The 16,183-nt window shown below is 43.5% G+C and overlaps 1 protein-coding gene across 8 annotated transcripts in view; it reads right to left on the bottom strand.

Annotated features, from left to right (window-relative positions):
- The window catches only part of SRGAP2 (SLIT-ROBO Rho GTPase activating protein 2), a 235,321-nt gene that overhangs the window by 195,701 nt on the left and 23,437 nt on the right, over nucleotides 1-16,183 (bottom strand). Inside the window, exon 1 of one of the 8 annotated variants that reach the window (XM_022593607.3) lies at nucleotides 1,148-9,288. The exons of the other annotated variants lie outside the window; for them this stretch is intronic. The gene's annotated coding sequence lies outside the window, so the exon portion shown is untranslated. Of the gene's footprint in view, nucleotides 1-1,147; nucleotides 9,289-16,183 lie in introns of those variants that run through there. 8 annotated transcript variants of the gene reach the window in all.

Here is a 16,183-nt window from a genome sequence, read left to right as displayed (position 1 = left end):
TCTGCTCACATTTTACAATGAGAAGACTAAGGTTCTAGGAGATTAAATGATGTGCTCAAAGTGACACAGCTCATGCATGGCACAGTCAGGATCCGAATCCAGGTCTCTCTGACACTAAAGCTGGTTGTTTGTGGTTTTGTTTGTTTCTAGTTACACCATACTGCCTCTCTTGGTTTCTCTCTGCTAACTTAAGAACCCAAGGAACCTATCATCCAAAACCAAACTAATGTTTAGACATTAGATCTCATGCCTTCCTACTGATGTCATCAATTCGATGAGCAAAGAGAATTAGGCAATCCAAGCCCAACATCAGTGTCTTTAGGGACAGAAACCAGACTATAATTCCAATTAGCTGCACAAAACAGAGAAATTCCACATCAGAGGAACTTTTGCTAGAGAACAACAGAAGATCTTCAGCCTCTGATAAAACTTCAACTCATCATTTCTCCTGTCTAGACACCCCTTCACTTCAGCTGGCTTCACATATTGTGATCCACACAGAAGACTGATCCAGCACCTTGCCATCACGAAACCAAAAGGCAAGTTCTTTGGGATCGCATCAATATGAATATTTTATTTTATTTTGTGAAGCCATTTCCCTGTCCAGCCTCCCTTGTACATACCTCATGTCAGACCTCACATTTCCCAGAACACACCCTAAGTGACCAGGCCTGACCAAGTTCAACAGAACTGATCGCGATTTGTTAGATCAGGGGCAAGACCAATTAATTCTCTGCCCTCTTGCTTCCACAGCATTTGGAGAAAGCTACCTTCACTGGAATTTTTGGTGTCACGTAAATTATCAACAGCAGTTGCGGGGAAGAAATCATGCAAAAAAATTCAGTAGCAGATGAGCTTCCCTGGTGGCGCAGTGGTTGAGAGTCTGCCTGCCGATGCAGGGGACGCGGGTTCGTGCCCCGGTCCGGGAAGATCCCACATGCCGCGGAGCGGCTGGGCCCGTGAGCCGTGGCCGCTGAGCCTGCGCGTCCGGAGCCTGTGCTCCGCAATGGGAGAGGCCACAACAGTGAGAGGCCCGTGTACCGCAAAAAAAAAAAAATCAGTAGCAGATACAAGCCAGAAAAAGTAAATGTGACACAATCCAAACCAAGAGGGGCACATTCTCTCAATCCCTTGGGAATGACTTTACCTGAAGGCTGTGTGACTCATCAAACTCAGCACTAAGATGGTGAGGTCTACGGATCCACAGGGGCTCTTGGCAGTAACCTCCACGCTTTTTCAAGCCAGGTCTCCAAGGGCTGGCACCGACATGTTCACCACTTTAATGGAGAAGCTTACAGTTCTGTTCTCTCCCCTCCTCCTCCCCAACAGATGATGCTAACTGGCACTTGCCTTACCTAAGGAGGCTAACTTGTAGCAGTGATATAGTGTGACAACTGGAAAATATGGGGACCTCACATAGTCAAAGCACAGACTTACCACAAACAGGAACAAGCTGTGAACCACTTGTCAGGTCTATAGCCAATGTTTTCCCTACACTCATTTCGCACAAATCTTAATCATATCAGGAAAGAGGTAAAAGGCAACTCTGAGGTTCCCATGTACCACTCTAAAGGAAGAAAATTTTTTCTTTCTTCTAAGAGGGGTGACCTGCCTATAATAACTTTTGGGGTAGCTGAATGGACTTAGCGTTCTGAGTAAGAAAGAAAGAAAGGAAATGAGATTTTTTTTCCATTTAGAGAAATGAGGAAGTGGAATGGTTTCTATACAGGCCCTATCCCTTTTAGAGAGTCTGTAAATTGTAATGCCACAATTTCAGGCCCTCCTTGAAGAAATCCCATCTCATATAGGGTTCTGACTAAAGACATGCTCTTGTAAATGTTGACTTGGAGCTATTGTCAATATTAGACAATAAGCATACAGGGTGGGGCTGGATGTGTATCACCTTCCTACACCCAGTCTAAGAACGTTCATAATAAAGATCATTCAGTGGTAATGACAGTGACAACACAGATCCTGGCTAACACCATCACTATCCTAATCCAGGAAAATGCTACCTGGAAACATTCCCCCTATCAATCACACCCTCAGATAGGGAAGCTGGATGACTGGTCCAGCTTCCAGACCCTGATATATTCAAATCAATTAGCAGTCACTGGGTGACAAGAAAATGGCTGGCATCCACTGTGGCTATAACATACATCAGGCATTTCTAATTGTCTTGGTCTTACAAAGACAAATCAGGTTTGACCCCAACGTGAGAGACTGAACAACAAACCAAAGAACACAAGTTTCTGAAGAAGGTTTAATCCAGGCAGCCAAGGCAACCCTCTCTTTCTCAGAAGCTAAACCACTCAGAGTGAGAGGAGCTACTCCATCTACCACATAGATGTGGATCGTTCCTATGGAAGAAGTAGCACAGGTAGGAGGCCCACTTCCCAAGCCTTTCTCTACTTTCTCTCCAGATCGGTTAAAAGAGAAAGCCATCCCCTCCTCTATCTCAGTGTGAGACACACGACTGTAAAGTTTTTTACCAAAAGAGGAAGGTCTGGACGACACTAGCAGCTACCATGCGTTTCTCTATGACTCAAAGCCCCTTGGCTCTAGCCTGGGGCAGCCGGAGTCCACATTCAGAAGCATCGTGTTTCCTGTTCTTCTCTAGGTTAGAGTCCCAGCTAAGAATAGCTCCCCATTCATGCCACCGTGTACACATCCTTTTCACTTGCTGTTTTCTCTTATATATGCATGAAACCCTGTTCTTGTACGTTCTCCAAGGTAAACAAAAATACTTTAAAATGGGCACAGAGCAGCAGCTTTATTCCCTGTCTAGTCTACAAAAAGGCACTCCCCGGAGGAATTCCACTCCAGAGCTGAGTGTCACAGGAAGAGTTGGGGCACAAGCTCCCTCCCTCTCTGAAGCTCCAAATAGAGGCTCATACTCCGAGCTGGGAAACTGGTGGCAGTGTTTAGGATGCACTATAGCTGCCCAGAACCTCACCTCTGTGCCTGTCTTAAACCTAAAGAAGACCAGATGGCTGTAAAATTGGCCTCTTTTTATTAGGTTGGACCATGTGAAATTACCTACAAAATGATGATTTCATATGATTTAACCTAAGAGAATCCTAAAAAGCAAATCGGACATTTTGCAATAAGCAAGAATGCAAAATCCATTATTTCCCAGGTGGCTCCACCCAAGACCATTTCCTATCAGTCTTTAGGAATTAAAACATTTGGCAGGAAGGTTAAAAGCTATGGCACCCCTTGTAAGACAGGCCTGGCATTGGTAACAGACCTCCTTTCCCTCATCCGTTCCATATCCGTATTCATATCCACATCCATTATCCATTTCTGGCCCTCAAGAGCTCACAGAGGAACAAGCAAGTAAACAGGTAAATGGAACACAGGATAGAAACTGCTACTCTACAGACAAGTACAAAATCAGAACGGTGAGTGTAGCTTGATTACATTTCTCACATTGAATTTGCCTGGTTGTTTGTATGTGGGCTTCACGATCAGATGATGCACTCGGAAGCAGGAAGCATGTTCTCTTTGTCTTTGACCCCTGGCATCTAGCACAGTTCTTACACATAGTCTGTGCCCAATGATGTTTGTTGAATAACTGAATGACGCATAGAGGCTGAGTGGCCTCTCTATAAAATGAGGCGAGTAAGCAGTGCTTCTGTTAAGAACTTTAAGGTTCTTATGTCTTAGACCAGACTACTAATTATAGCACTAGAAAGAGAATAGCAGACTCCTGATTATAGAACTAGAAAGAAAACCAAAGAAAAAAAAAATAGAGGGGTCACTATACTTTATAATCAAATAAGTCTGAAATTATGGATTAAAAAGTCTGCCTCTAGCTGGGAGTGTGGCAGCATCATTTTCTCTCTCAATTTAATATCTTTTGATTTCAATTGATTTTCCTTACTTTATAAATTCAAGACTATCAGCAACAATGGAAGTGAAAGACGTTTTATCAACTAAAGCAAAGGGGACAAACCCAAACCACTTTCTGTTTGTCTTTAGGAAAAGAGTATTCACTGGGGTGGGAGGGGGAGTATTATTTCCTCTGGGGGCTAGAATGCCTTTTATGAGTTCAGAAAAAGAAAAAAAATATCGAATTCATATGTGCACCAAAATAGGTAATTAAATGTTGAATTAAAGGATCAAGATGAGGGAAGACATTAGACTGACTGCCAGGTGGTCAGAGTTGAAGAAGGTAAAACACACACACACACACACACACACACACACACACACAATGTCTGTAAAACTCCTCCCAGACTTAAAAAAGTCACTTGGGTCACCTTTTAAACCTATAGAAAAATCATTTCTAAAAGAAACAGCAGGTAGCAAACTAACGTCAAAACAATTCATCTTTCAAAGTTGAATATTTTGATGTAGCCTCAGGAAGTCTTTCCCTTGCTTCAAATAATCAAAGCTCTGAAAAAAGGGCAGCACAGAGCTCTTCCCAATATGAAATCTTTTATCTATACATTTTACTTCGAAAGGAGAGAGACTGGCCTGAGCACCACACTGCTTTGGAAGTAGAGGAAGTCTTTATCCTAATGAATTGATCTCATCAATTTAACTGCACATTTGATCCCAAGACCCTTTGTGGGCCCGATGACCCCAGGGAGGCCCATAAGTGAAGCTGTCCCCAGGGTGGTGCAGTCCATCATGGCCACCAGCAGACAGGAAAGGGCCATTGGGGAGATCCTAATTTTATTATGTAAATAACAGGAAACTACATTTAGCATCTCTCCTCTGTGCAGCATCCTTATTTCTACCCAGTGGCCATCAGCAGAGGAGAAAGAAGTTTGTCCACATAAACGAAAATGACAGGGCTGGCTGCTCCTCTCTGACAGTGAGGGTCCCCCACAAGCACCTATCTGAAAGCTCACAGTTAGACTTCTCTTTTTCTCCCTCACACCCATTTTAGTTCATTTATTTCCAAGGAGTGCAAAAGGCAACATAAACGGCAAAGGGTTGAGGTCAAGTTCAGAAGCCCTGTGGGAAAAGCATAGCCTTTGAGTCAGACTTTGGAATCCTAGATCTCAGCTCCTAGGATCTACATGACCTTGGGCATGTTACTTAATTTCTCTGAGTCTCAGCTTCCTCTCTGTAAAATGGGGATAATGATACCACCTCTCAAGGCTCTTGTAAGGATTATGTTTGGGGGAGCTTTTAAGGCCAGTGGTTTTGTGAGGGCTATTTGACTTCATTCTGTCTCAGGAAAGCGGAAACTGGATATGAAACTGAAGAAGAGTGACATCCAAATATGGCCCAGGTATGAACAATTTCTGCTTGCATGCATGGCTAGGATGCTGGCGTTTCAGAGAACCAGCTTCGCGGGTTTAAGGCCAAACTGGAGAAGCCTTCCACTGTGATGGGCACAGCACTTTCCAGAGACAGGACCCACATCACACAAAATTCTCTCCCTACTCTAGAATTCCTGAGGTGGACAACTTTATCCAGCTCAGAATAAAACTCAAGGTAGTCAACATCTTTCTTGTCAAGGAACATAAAGTAATCCAAGAAGGATCTAGAGAATTCATTCTAACATGAAGTCAACCTTGCTAATAAATGAAATCACCCTCCTCAATTAAAATCTACACTCTTGTCAAGACAACCGTCAAAAATTGTAATTGCTGCAGACAAGTAGAAAAAAGATGGCCACGCAGCAGTATAAAAGCCCTTTGGCTGAAAAGTACATCAAGAACCCTTTCATTTACGTTCCGGGCCAAGGTGTCTTTATATTAATTTAAAGTCAACCACAAAATCAGTTACAGCTTTTCTTTTGAAAAGGGGGACTAGAGAAGGTGGGCTCTGAATGCTGTCTCCTTCCAACCTACAAAAAATGGACAAGTCCAACATTCAGATGTAGCCTTGAGAAGAAATTCTGTTTGCCAGTCCATGGGCGTTTTGTTTGTTTGTTGCTGGTGTTGCTGTTCTCACCCTCCTGACCAACAGGCCCACGGACTAGCACTTTTTAAGATTCATTTCTGTCATCTGTGAAGACGAGGTTTGTGATATCTGCTGGGTCCCAAAAGTGTAGATAGACCAAAGATCCTACCTCTCTCTTAAATTCAGCTCAGAAGCAATCTCATGCCAACAGCTGGGAAAATTACTTCCATCATCACTGCTCCAAAATCGAGCCCTTCCACCCTCTGCCCAGCTCCCAGCCCAGGCTCCCGGGACCCACACTGCTGTTTGTATTGGCCTGCAAGCAGCTTGTTCCCACACACCCAGACCAGCGGAGCAGGAGTTCAGAAGAGACCGCCGACAAGTGAAAGGCCTGGGAGGGAAGTGACAGGCAGGATCCAATGTCCTGCAGTAGCTTGTTCTCAGTGCCACCTTGGCTTTTCCTTACCACCTGCCAGGAGCCGTTCAAACACTCTGAGCAACGCGCAGTCACAAGGATCCTTCTTATTCGCTGGAGTCCAGAGAGTGCCTACTCTGGCTCCCAGAAAGCCAAAAGCAAGTACAGCTTCTCCCTCTAGGCCTTCTCTTTAGATTCAAGAACTCCTTTCACCCCACCTAGAGGGACCAAACCCCTCATATAAGAAGCAACACTCTGAAAACAAAGGGTGCTCATCACTCAACTGCTCCTAGATTAGGCCTTCCAAACGTCCCTCATCTGTAAGTAGGAATAATAACACAACATTCTTTGTTGTGTCTCCTTTCAGGGTTGTGGCGATTAACTGAGATAATATACATTTAGCACAGTGCCTGACACATCGTAAGTACTCAGTAAATACTAATTATTATTGATATTATTTTTATTATTCTAAGAATGAAGTATAGCTACTATTAAGAAAATACCTTCCTAGGGACTTCCCTGGTGGTGAGGCAGTTAAGAATCCACCCCAATGCAGGGGACACGGGTTTGAGCCCTGGTCCAGGAAGATCCCACGTGTCACAGAGCAACTAAGCCCGTGCACCACAACTACTGAGCCTGTTGCGCTCTAGAGCCCCCGTGCCACAACTACGGAGCCCACGCACCGCAACTACTGAAGCCCGCACGCAGCAATGAAGACCCAACACAGCCAAAAAATAAGTTAATAAATTAATTTAAAAAAGAAAGAAAATCCCTTCCTAAAAGACATGTCATTCTAACCCGAGGGTAAATGCTCCACAGTCAATTTCAGTCTCTCCTGCAAACAGAAGGAACAAGTGCGAAAAAAAAATCTGAACAATAGACATTCTAAAGGTTGTTATTTGAATTTTGAGTACATTATGTGCAGTGATACACATATAGATCCATTTATTGAGAAAGAGCTGTCTGGTACCAACTATGTGTACAGCACTACACTAAATATGTGTGTGTAGATACACATACACACACACATGTAGAATCAATAAGACAATTTACACTTTTAAGCATCTACTATGGGCCAGGCATTATATTAGGCAACTAGAGATATACAGATAAATAAGACATGGGCCCTGTCCTCCCTAAGCTTATAGTCTAATAGAGGAATTACGATTATAGGTGCTAAGATAAAATTCCATATATCAAGCAATGGATGCAAAAAGGAGAGATATATACAGACGATGCTCTCTTAACCAACTTGCCAGCTTATGTGACATACTTCAACTTCTCTCTACACTACACTGGCTTGGTTGTTAATAGTAGGCCTTTTACTTGTGTATCTGCTCCCTTCTGCTCCATCAGCCAGGCTGGGTGCTTCCCCAGGGTCAGTAGTCTGTTCATAACAGATATTATTTTAATTATGTATTATATAAAGTGATTAAATATGAGTAAAAAAAGGTGTTTCTATGAAAAATAAATTGAATGCTTTGGAAAAACTTGATAAAGACAAGTTGCTAAAAAAAATTGCCGATGAATTAGGTGTGGGCAAGACAACGGTAAAAAATTGTATTGGTGGAACTAAAAAAATCTAGAAACATTATGCATTTTATTTCTCAAGTGTATTGAAGAACTCACTTTACTTAAAGAGACAAACTGGAAATCACAGACAATGTGTTAAGTGTGCAGTTTATGAAAGAAAGTCAACAGAACTCTACTCAGGAGAACCTCACTCTAAGAAAAAGCCCTGGTCCACATCAAAAGATTTGTGAATATATGTACGTTTATTTATTTTGAAGTTTAAATAAAATGCTTAGGGACGGTATCTTTTTTTTTTAAAGATTCTCTGCTGTAACTGACTTTTGGGACTGACTGACCAACTACTGGTCCAGTTGCCCAGATAAGAAGGTATCCCCACTATACCTGCCTGTTTTTCCTAGGCCAATAACAAAATGAGTTTATATTCCCTCGGTCCAATGTAACCTGGTAGCAAAGAAGGTTGACCTGGGATTTTATAAAATAGACCCATTAAACATCTCTCAAACAGACAAAGTGCATGGAATTTTAGCCAAATTTCCAGAGACTGAGATGCTAACCCTTATAAGCATGAGCTGCACACTGACTACTCGTAGCCTGAAGCATGGACCAAGAGATGAAGGATGCCCCAGATGCCACCTCAGCTTTGGTCACAGGTCTTGGCACGTGATGCCATCTCTGCAAGAAGAAATGTCTCTGGTGATGTTTTATTGAGAAAAGACACAAGTACTAACTATCAAGGAGGAGTGAGAACTCTTCCCAGGACCCCTTGATAGTCAGTCTAATACATTTCTGTTAATTTGCATAGAACGCTGGATTTCTATCGCACATAACAAGATTCCAGGCAGTGAAACTGAACCGACATCATTAGCTTTCCACCAGAGCTTTATGCCATCAAGATGCAATCTGTCAAGGGAAAGCAGCACGGGGCCTCATGTCAAAAGAAGTCTGCAGGAGCAGAAAGCCGAGGCAAAAGGGAGCCTTCAGCAGAGTTTCAGTCTCCTGACAATATTTGTAAAAGACATATTTAACGTATGGAGGATCCCATTGATGGAGGAGAGAAAAATACCAACCCTTTTTTTTCTTTAAAGACATGGGATTGGTACGAGAGGAGGAAAACGAACTGGGGAAGCCTTTGTATATTGAGAGCTGAGTTTATTTTTATTTTCTCTGCCAACAGAGGCAAGGTAATTCTATAAGCATCATTTAACTTTCTCACTAGAAACAAAATAGAGTAAGGCAGTTAATGCCTTGCATTTTACATCTTCCATTCCCACTCCAGAATCACGTTTTCCCCCAGAAAATTAAATTGATTCTCACACAATGGCACCCAAACGTGTGCTTTCAAAGGCATCTCCCCAAACTGATGGGATCCTCAATGAGAGGATAAGGAATTATTTTCCATTTCAATCTGGAGTCAGGAAATCTGTGGGTCTCATTTCCTTCATTAGGGGTCGGCCCCAATGACCTCGAGGATCTCTCTCCTTCCAAAGGAAGAAAAGGAAATGAGTTTCAATGACAGCTGTCGAATTTTAAGTCAGATATCAGCAAGAAATTCCTAATTTGAGAGCTGTCAATCAGTGGAACAGGTTTCAAAATAGGCTGCGGAATCTTCTTCCCTGGAGACGGATAAAAATAGGCTAGGCCGCCATCTGTCTTGGTAGGGTGCAGCCCTTCCAAGAGGCGGGTGAACAAAACCCTTCTTTCCTCCAAGAGAGTCTACGAAGAAGTGATTAGGCTGACGAGGGAAAAAGGAGAGAGGCAGCAGTCCATCTGGGCCTGGGGAAAGCTGGGGGTTAGGTACCTGAGACTTCCTGTGGAAAGGGAAAATTCAAACTGCAAAGAGGAAAATACAAGGGGAAAAAGACAGGAAATAACCACACAGCTCTGAGCTCTTTGGGGAGAGCTGAGCCAATTTGTTTGTCAGCTCCGACAGCTCCGTTTGGTCCTGGGGACAACGCACTCAGCCACAGATCCTTGGGGAGGGTATTATTCCCCTCCCTAGTTCCCAAACGAGTGTATACATGAAGCCTAAGTGGAAGATGGGAATTGTCAAATAAATCCAACGTCTCCCCAGGTGACCAGCAGCACCCACAGAGCATCTCCAAAAAATTTTCCTTTAAAAGACACTTTTCTTTTCTTGGCAACCTTCTTTGGCCATCTGAAATCCTACCCATTTCCTGCATTTCTTTCATTGCTATGGAAAGCTCTCCTGGGGCATGAAAAGGAATGAAACCTTCATGGACCTTTAGAAAGCTAACTCCAATGGGATATGCAAGAAACAGCATCACTACGGCCTGTAACCTCTGCAAAATTGGAGTTGTCCCTCTCTCTGCAGATGTGAGCTGACCTTTGACCCAATCTCTGTGCAACCACATCAAATGTACACACTTGGGGCTCTCAACTAAGTCTTTGTTCTAACACTGTCTTCTCACAGCACACTGGAGTCAGCCACATGGCGTTGTCACAGGGGCCTTTGGGTACCCAGCTTTGCTGGTAGACAAAACACAGGAAGCCCACTGTTTTCTAAGCCCATATGGTACAGGAGCCCCCTGCAGGAGGGCAGCAAGGTCAAGGAGTCAACACCAGGGACTCACCGAGCTGAGGTCAACAGCAAATTAAAGATGGAGGCGAGGGATGGCCACCAGCTGTTGAGAGCTAGACATTTAAGGGCATACAAGGCAAAAAACAGTGCCTGAGGCTCAGTTCTTTAAACAAGAATTTTTTTCTGGCAGGGTTACCAGCTACGGAGAAACCTGAAGCTCAAGCATGCAGCCTGGTGACTTTTTCCCCCTTCAGCAAAGCCAGAGAAATTTGCAAAGATAACTAGAAGAAAATCAATACCGTAGGGCCCTAGATTTTAAGATGAGCCTTTGCAGAGGAGAAATCTGAGTCTGTTCTGTCCTTGCAGCTGTCCTAGTCAGATGAGACAGGGCTTTTACCCTCACAGAAGGGACTAGACTTATTGAGAAGAACAAGGAGATAATGGATAGAAAAGGGCCCTATAAACTCACGCAGCCCAAAACAAATGAAAGGAAGGGATTATCATCATTGCTAATAGCACACAGGCTGTCCCCCAACTGGGTGGTGAAATGAGAGCAATGTCACCTTAGAAAAGCAGAGACTGCATTCTGGGTCACCCCCTGTGGCCACTCTAGGGTTTCAGCTAGGTAGGACACCATCTTCTTCTATCTTGCTGGTCTGGGGGCAATGCCGGCTATGAAAAGGGGCAGCCCCCTTCTCTTCCTTTGCTGGATGCTACACAGCAACCTGGCCAGACATCCGAACCCTCTAGAATGTGCCAGACATTCTGGTCAAAATCCGGGACTTGGGAACAGCATATCGGGAAGCGTCTCTCCTCAGAACCTAGCTCAGGTGCAAAGGGAGAGTTCTCTCCCAGACCTGCCCTACATAACTATGAAATTCAGGGTTTGCTCATTTTTCAGAGCTGGGATCTTCAACACCTTTGGGGATTCATTCATCAGATATGGGATTCGGATTGTTTAAGGCCTTAGGGAACTGCAACTAAGCAGCAGAGAGCTGGTTTCCATGGAGGAGACTGAGCAGACGATCCAGGAGTCAGGCATCCCCTAGAAGTCGTCTCCTCCATCACCCCGTCACCTCCGGCTCCCCTCTGCAGACTACAGGGAAGCCAGTACAGGCAGGTGAGTGGGTGTCCTGTTCTTCAAGCTCTCCGGAGAGGAGAACCCACACGAACTTTCTGTAGCCTGGGAAGGAGGAACCAACACTGGAGTAACCGACCTACTGGCTTCCCATCCACTCTCATAACTCAGCGCGATGAGGCTGGCTGGCTACCAGCCTGTATTCTCTGCAGCAGGATAGAGCTAAAAAGGCTGTCAAATCGGAGTATGGGGCAATGAAGAGAGCACTGGATTAGGCATCAAAAGATCTTGGAGGGGGGATTAATTAATGCAAAAGGAACAGGAGAGAATTTGAGGGGATACAGAAATGCTCAGCATGTTACAACTGCGGTTACACAAGTGTGTACACTTGTCAAAACTCACTGAACTCTAGGTTTTAAGTGGGTGCATTTTCTAGTATATAAATCACACCTCAATAAAGTTGTTTTAAAAAGAAAATTCTGCCTTCTAAATTCTAATTCACCTGTATTAAATGTGGGACCTTGGACAAGTCACTTACCTACCTAATGCTTCACTTTTCCCATCTGTTAAATGAGGTTAATAATTTCTGCCCTGCTTACCTCACAGGATTTTAAGGTCACATGACGTTATATATGTGAACCAATTTCAAAAGGCACAAAATGCTAAGCCATTATGAGGTAACTGTAATTATGTTTGCTTCCCGGCATTTGGGACCTCCTTGCTATATATATTTCCTGATGATCTTCAGGTGCGGAGGGAAATTCTGTTCTAATTAATAGCTGATGGTTCAAAAATCTTCCCTCCGGAAAACCTTGACCTGAGTATTCTTTCTGCTTGCCCACCTCTTCACTATGTAAAGGTCACTTACTATGGGCGTGTAGGCCTTTCTGGTTCCCACAGATAAGCTCCCAACATGGAGCACAGCTACTGAGCATGGCCATCCGACCAGAATGCAGACACCACGGCAGATACCATTCTGGAAGCATGCACACTCCCCTTCCTGGGGAAACTAGTGAGTTGGCATTTACCCGTGGCCACAGAGCACCCTTTCAGGCAGTGGAAAAGGAAAGAAAATGCAGGATCTTCTCACAGAAGGACTAAAGGGGAAAAACTCGGAAGCCTGGGCGGTTAGGTAAAAACCCCCCTGCTAAAATTAGCTAAAAGGGACTGAGATCATCGAATCCAACTTCTTCATTATCAAAATTAGAAAACTAATCCTCTGAGAGGGCAAGAGTTCAAGGCTAAGCAAAACTGGTTTTTTGTTTTGTCTTTGGCCGCGCCACATGGCTTGCGGGATCTTAGTTCCTCGACCAGGGATTGAACCCGTGCCCTCAGACAGTGAAAGCTCTGAGTCCTAACCACTGCACCACCAGGGAATTCCCTAAGCAAAATTGTTAAGTAGGTTCAATTGCAGGTGCCACAACCTTCTAGTTCTGGCCACATGTACATGGTCACATTCCCCTGAGAGGCTCTCCTTCCCTAATTTGGCATCTAGTAGGCTTAGACCCTTATCAAAACCTCTCATAGGAAACAAATGCAATCTCACACTCAAGTATAAATACACAAATAGCACTTTTGAGTAATGTGAGGGAAGAGGCCATTGTAAACAGGTAAAGCTAATAGTGGAAGAGACATCTTCAGCCCATCCCCCCACAGGGGACCTTGACAACAGCCCCCGAATCTGGTTTTCTGCCCAGCCTCAGGCAAACAGAGAACTAAAGCTTGAAACTGTTCCAGATAAGTTCAAGTGGGTTTACAAAGAAGTTCAAGTGGGCCTGCAGAGTTGTAGGTCTTATCTGCAGGCCTGCCATATCATCCTACAGAGCCTGGGCTGTAAATGGCAATGCTGTCCTGTAGAAAGGTGTGTTACCCACCCTGCATAAATGGGAATCAGAGCTCCACATACAGTCCTTCCACTCATCCTTGCAAATGCTCCTTTTAAATCCATCTTGAGAATACCATTCACTCTGGGATAAAGAAGATGTGGTATATATACACAGTGGACTATTACTCAACCATTAAAAAAAGAATGAAATAATGCCATTTGCAGCAACATGGATGGACCTACAGGTTATCATATTAAATAAAGTAAGTCAGAAAGAGAAAGACAGATACCATATGATATCACTTATATGTGGAATCTAAAAAGTAGTACAAACGAACTTATTAACAAAACAGAAACGGACTCATAGACATAGAGAACAAACTTACGGTTACCAAACGGGAAGGGGGAAGGGGAGGGATAAATTGGGAATATGGGTTAACAGATGCACACTACCATATATAAAATAGATAAACAACAAGCATAGTAAATGTATAGCACAAGTATACACAAGCATAGTAAATGTACAACACTGTATAGCACAAGATATCTTCAATATCTTATAATAAACTATAATGGAAAAAAATTTTTTTAAGAATATATATATATACACATTAAAAAAAAAGAATACCATTCATTCTAGTTTCACCTGGTGGAGAGAGAAAACAAGTCTCACAGTTGTCTACTTTTCACCTAGTCAAAGCCACCAACATCTCTCACTTGATTACTGCCAAGAGTCCAATTAATACCCTTGCTTCCACTTTTTACCAGCTAACGTCTGTTTTCCACTCAGCAAGCAGCGTGATCTTAAAAATAAATATATAAATCAGACATTCTACTCCCCTGCGGCTGCCCTCCAGTGGCCTCCCACTGCACCCACCGGAATCAATGCATAGTCCTGACCGTGCTCTCCAGGCCATGTGTTCTGACCCTGCATGCCTAGTCCATCTCACTCCACATCCGTCTCCCATCTGCTCTGTACCTCTGGCTGCACAGACCTTCCTTCTATTCCTCAAACAAGCACCTTCAGACCTCGGCATCTGCTGCTCCCTTGCCCCCAGATCTTCAGGAGTCACCTCCAAGAGGCCTCCCCTGACCACACATGGGTTAAGTAAGCTCCTCCCACACTGATCCCTGCCAGCCACTCTTGAATCCACCACCTGATTTATTTTTATTTTTATTTTTTGGCCGTGCCGCACAGCTTGCAGGATCTCAGTTCCTTGACCAGGGATTGAACCCGGGCCACAGCAGTGAAAGCCTGGAATCCTAACCACTAGGCCACCAGGGAACTCCCGCACCACCTGATTTCTCTATTTCCTTCAGAATACTCAACTACCTTTCATTACCCTATTAATTGATCCATTTATCTTTTTACTGTACATTTCTCCCACTAAGATTACAGCTCCATGAAAGCAGACAGTTGCTCTGTCTTGTTGGTAACTGTCTCTAGCACCAGACCACAGCCAGGTACATAGTGGACATGCAACACCACATGTTGAGTGCATGAATGAATGAATGAATGAATGAATATCTTTTAAAGAAATCAAATTGAAGGCTTTAAAGACAGGGTAAGGCTCTCTGGTAGGCCCCACAGAGACGGTGTCCTGGTTCACTCCTGTACTCACAAGAAATGCCAACACTGGCGCACACTTCACTAACAGGGAAATAAGACGCTGAGGTAAAATCAAGTGCCTCCATTAGGCATTTCCATAATTAATCATCAGTGTTCATAGGCTGAGAGTTGCCTCTAATACCAACTCTAGCATCAACCTAAAGGAAACCTATTTATTCAAACTGACAAAAGCATGCTGTCGTTTTCATTTCCATTACAAAGCATGCCAATGTAGCAGAAACACTGATTGAACATCTTTCTCTCAACCCAAGTGGCAATTGATCAGCTTACCAAGGGACAAATAAGTTCAACAACTCATGTCAAAAGCAGAAAAGTCTTTCCTTTCTTTCCTTCTCTCTTTCTCCCTTTCTTTTTCTCTTTCTTCCTTTCTTCTTTCTCCTTATGAGGCATAAGTTAGATATTTAAAACACAGAAAATTATTAAGATGTAAAATTCTCTTTTAGGAGACACTAAACTGTGACACTGTCATCCATTTTGTTTAAAATAAGGTAAGATGTATATACGTGTGTGTGTATATATATGTGCGTGTGTGTGTGTGTGTGTGTATATATATATATATATATATAAATTGGGCAACAAGTAACTAGAAGAACTCCTATTGTAACTGCCCGTGGAACATGGACTCCACAGCCCAGTAAGTGATGTACCACTTCACCTCCATCAACACCTAATTCCTGCTCCTACAGAGAATAAATGAGATGACAGAACTAAAAGCACTTTGAGTCTCTGAAAGAAAGAAGCTATAGAAATCCTGAAAGAAAAAAAAAAAAAAAAACCCAAATACAGTCTCTGAGGGAAAAAAAAAAAAAAGACATTGCCTAAAAAAGAGAGGCAAGGTATTAATTGCTGAAGAGTCCTTCAGGCTGAAGAGATCCACCCTTGACTAGCCTTCTGTCTCCTTTTCAAGGATCTGCAGTGATCTGGTCTCCTATTAAAATCAGGCTGTTTATTCAGCGGCCTTTTGACAGCTAAGATGCTAGGAGCTACTCAGGTGCTCAGGTGCAGCCCAGCCAAGCAGGCCTGCACAGGCTTCCACCACACCCAGGTTTCAGCTTGGCAGATAATGAAAATGGCCAAAAGAGTCATTAATGATTTAAGTATTTGCTGAGATATGCTCACAAGATAAGACAAAGGGAACCTCAGAACAGTGAAACCAAATCAAACCAAGAAGACCTTCAACAGTAGTGAATGTCATTACACAACTTTGGCACAAATTGAGGAAGCTTCCGAAACAGAACTAAGACCACAAGATGCTATGGTCCAGCCTTCTTCCTCCACTCAGAAACAGCCCCACCGCC

This window comes from Delphinapterus leucas, chromosome 1 (assembly GCF_059928025.1).
Source record: "Delphinapterus leucas isolate spDelLeu-1000000601 "Yukka" chromosome 1, BTC_Dleu_Yukka2, whole genome shotgun sequence".
Taxonomy (NCBI): Eukaryota; Metazoa; Chordata; class Mammalia; order Artiodactyla; family Monodontidae; genus Delphinapterus; species Delphinapterus leucas.
This window is presented reverse-complemented; position numbering and strand designations above follow the sequence as displayed.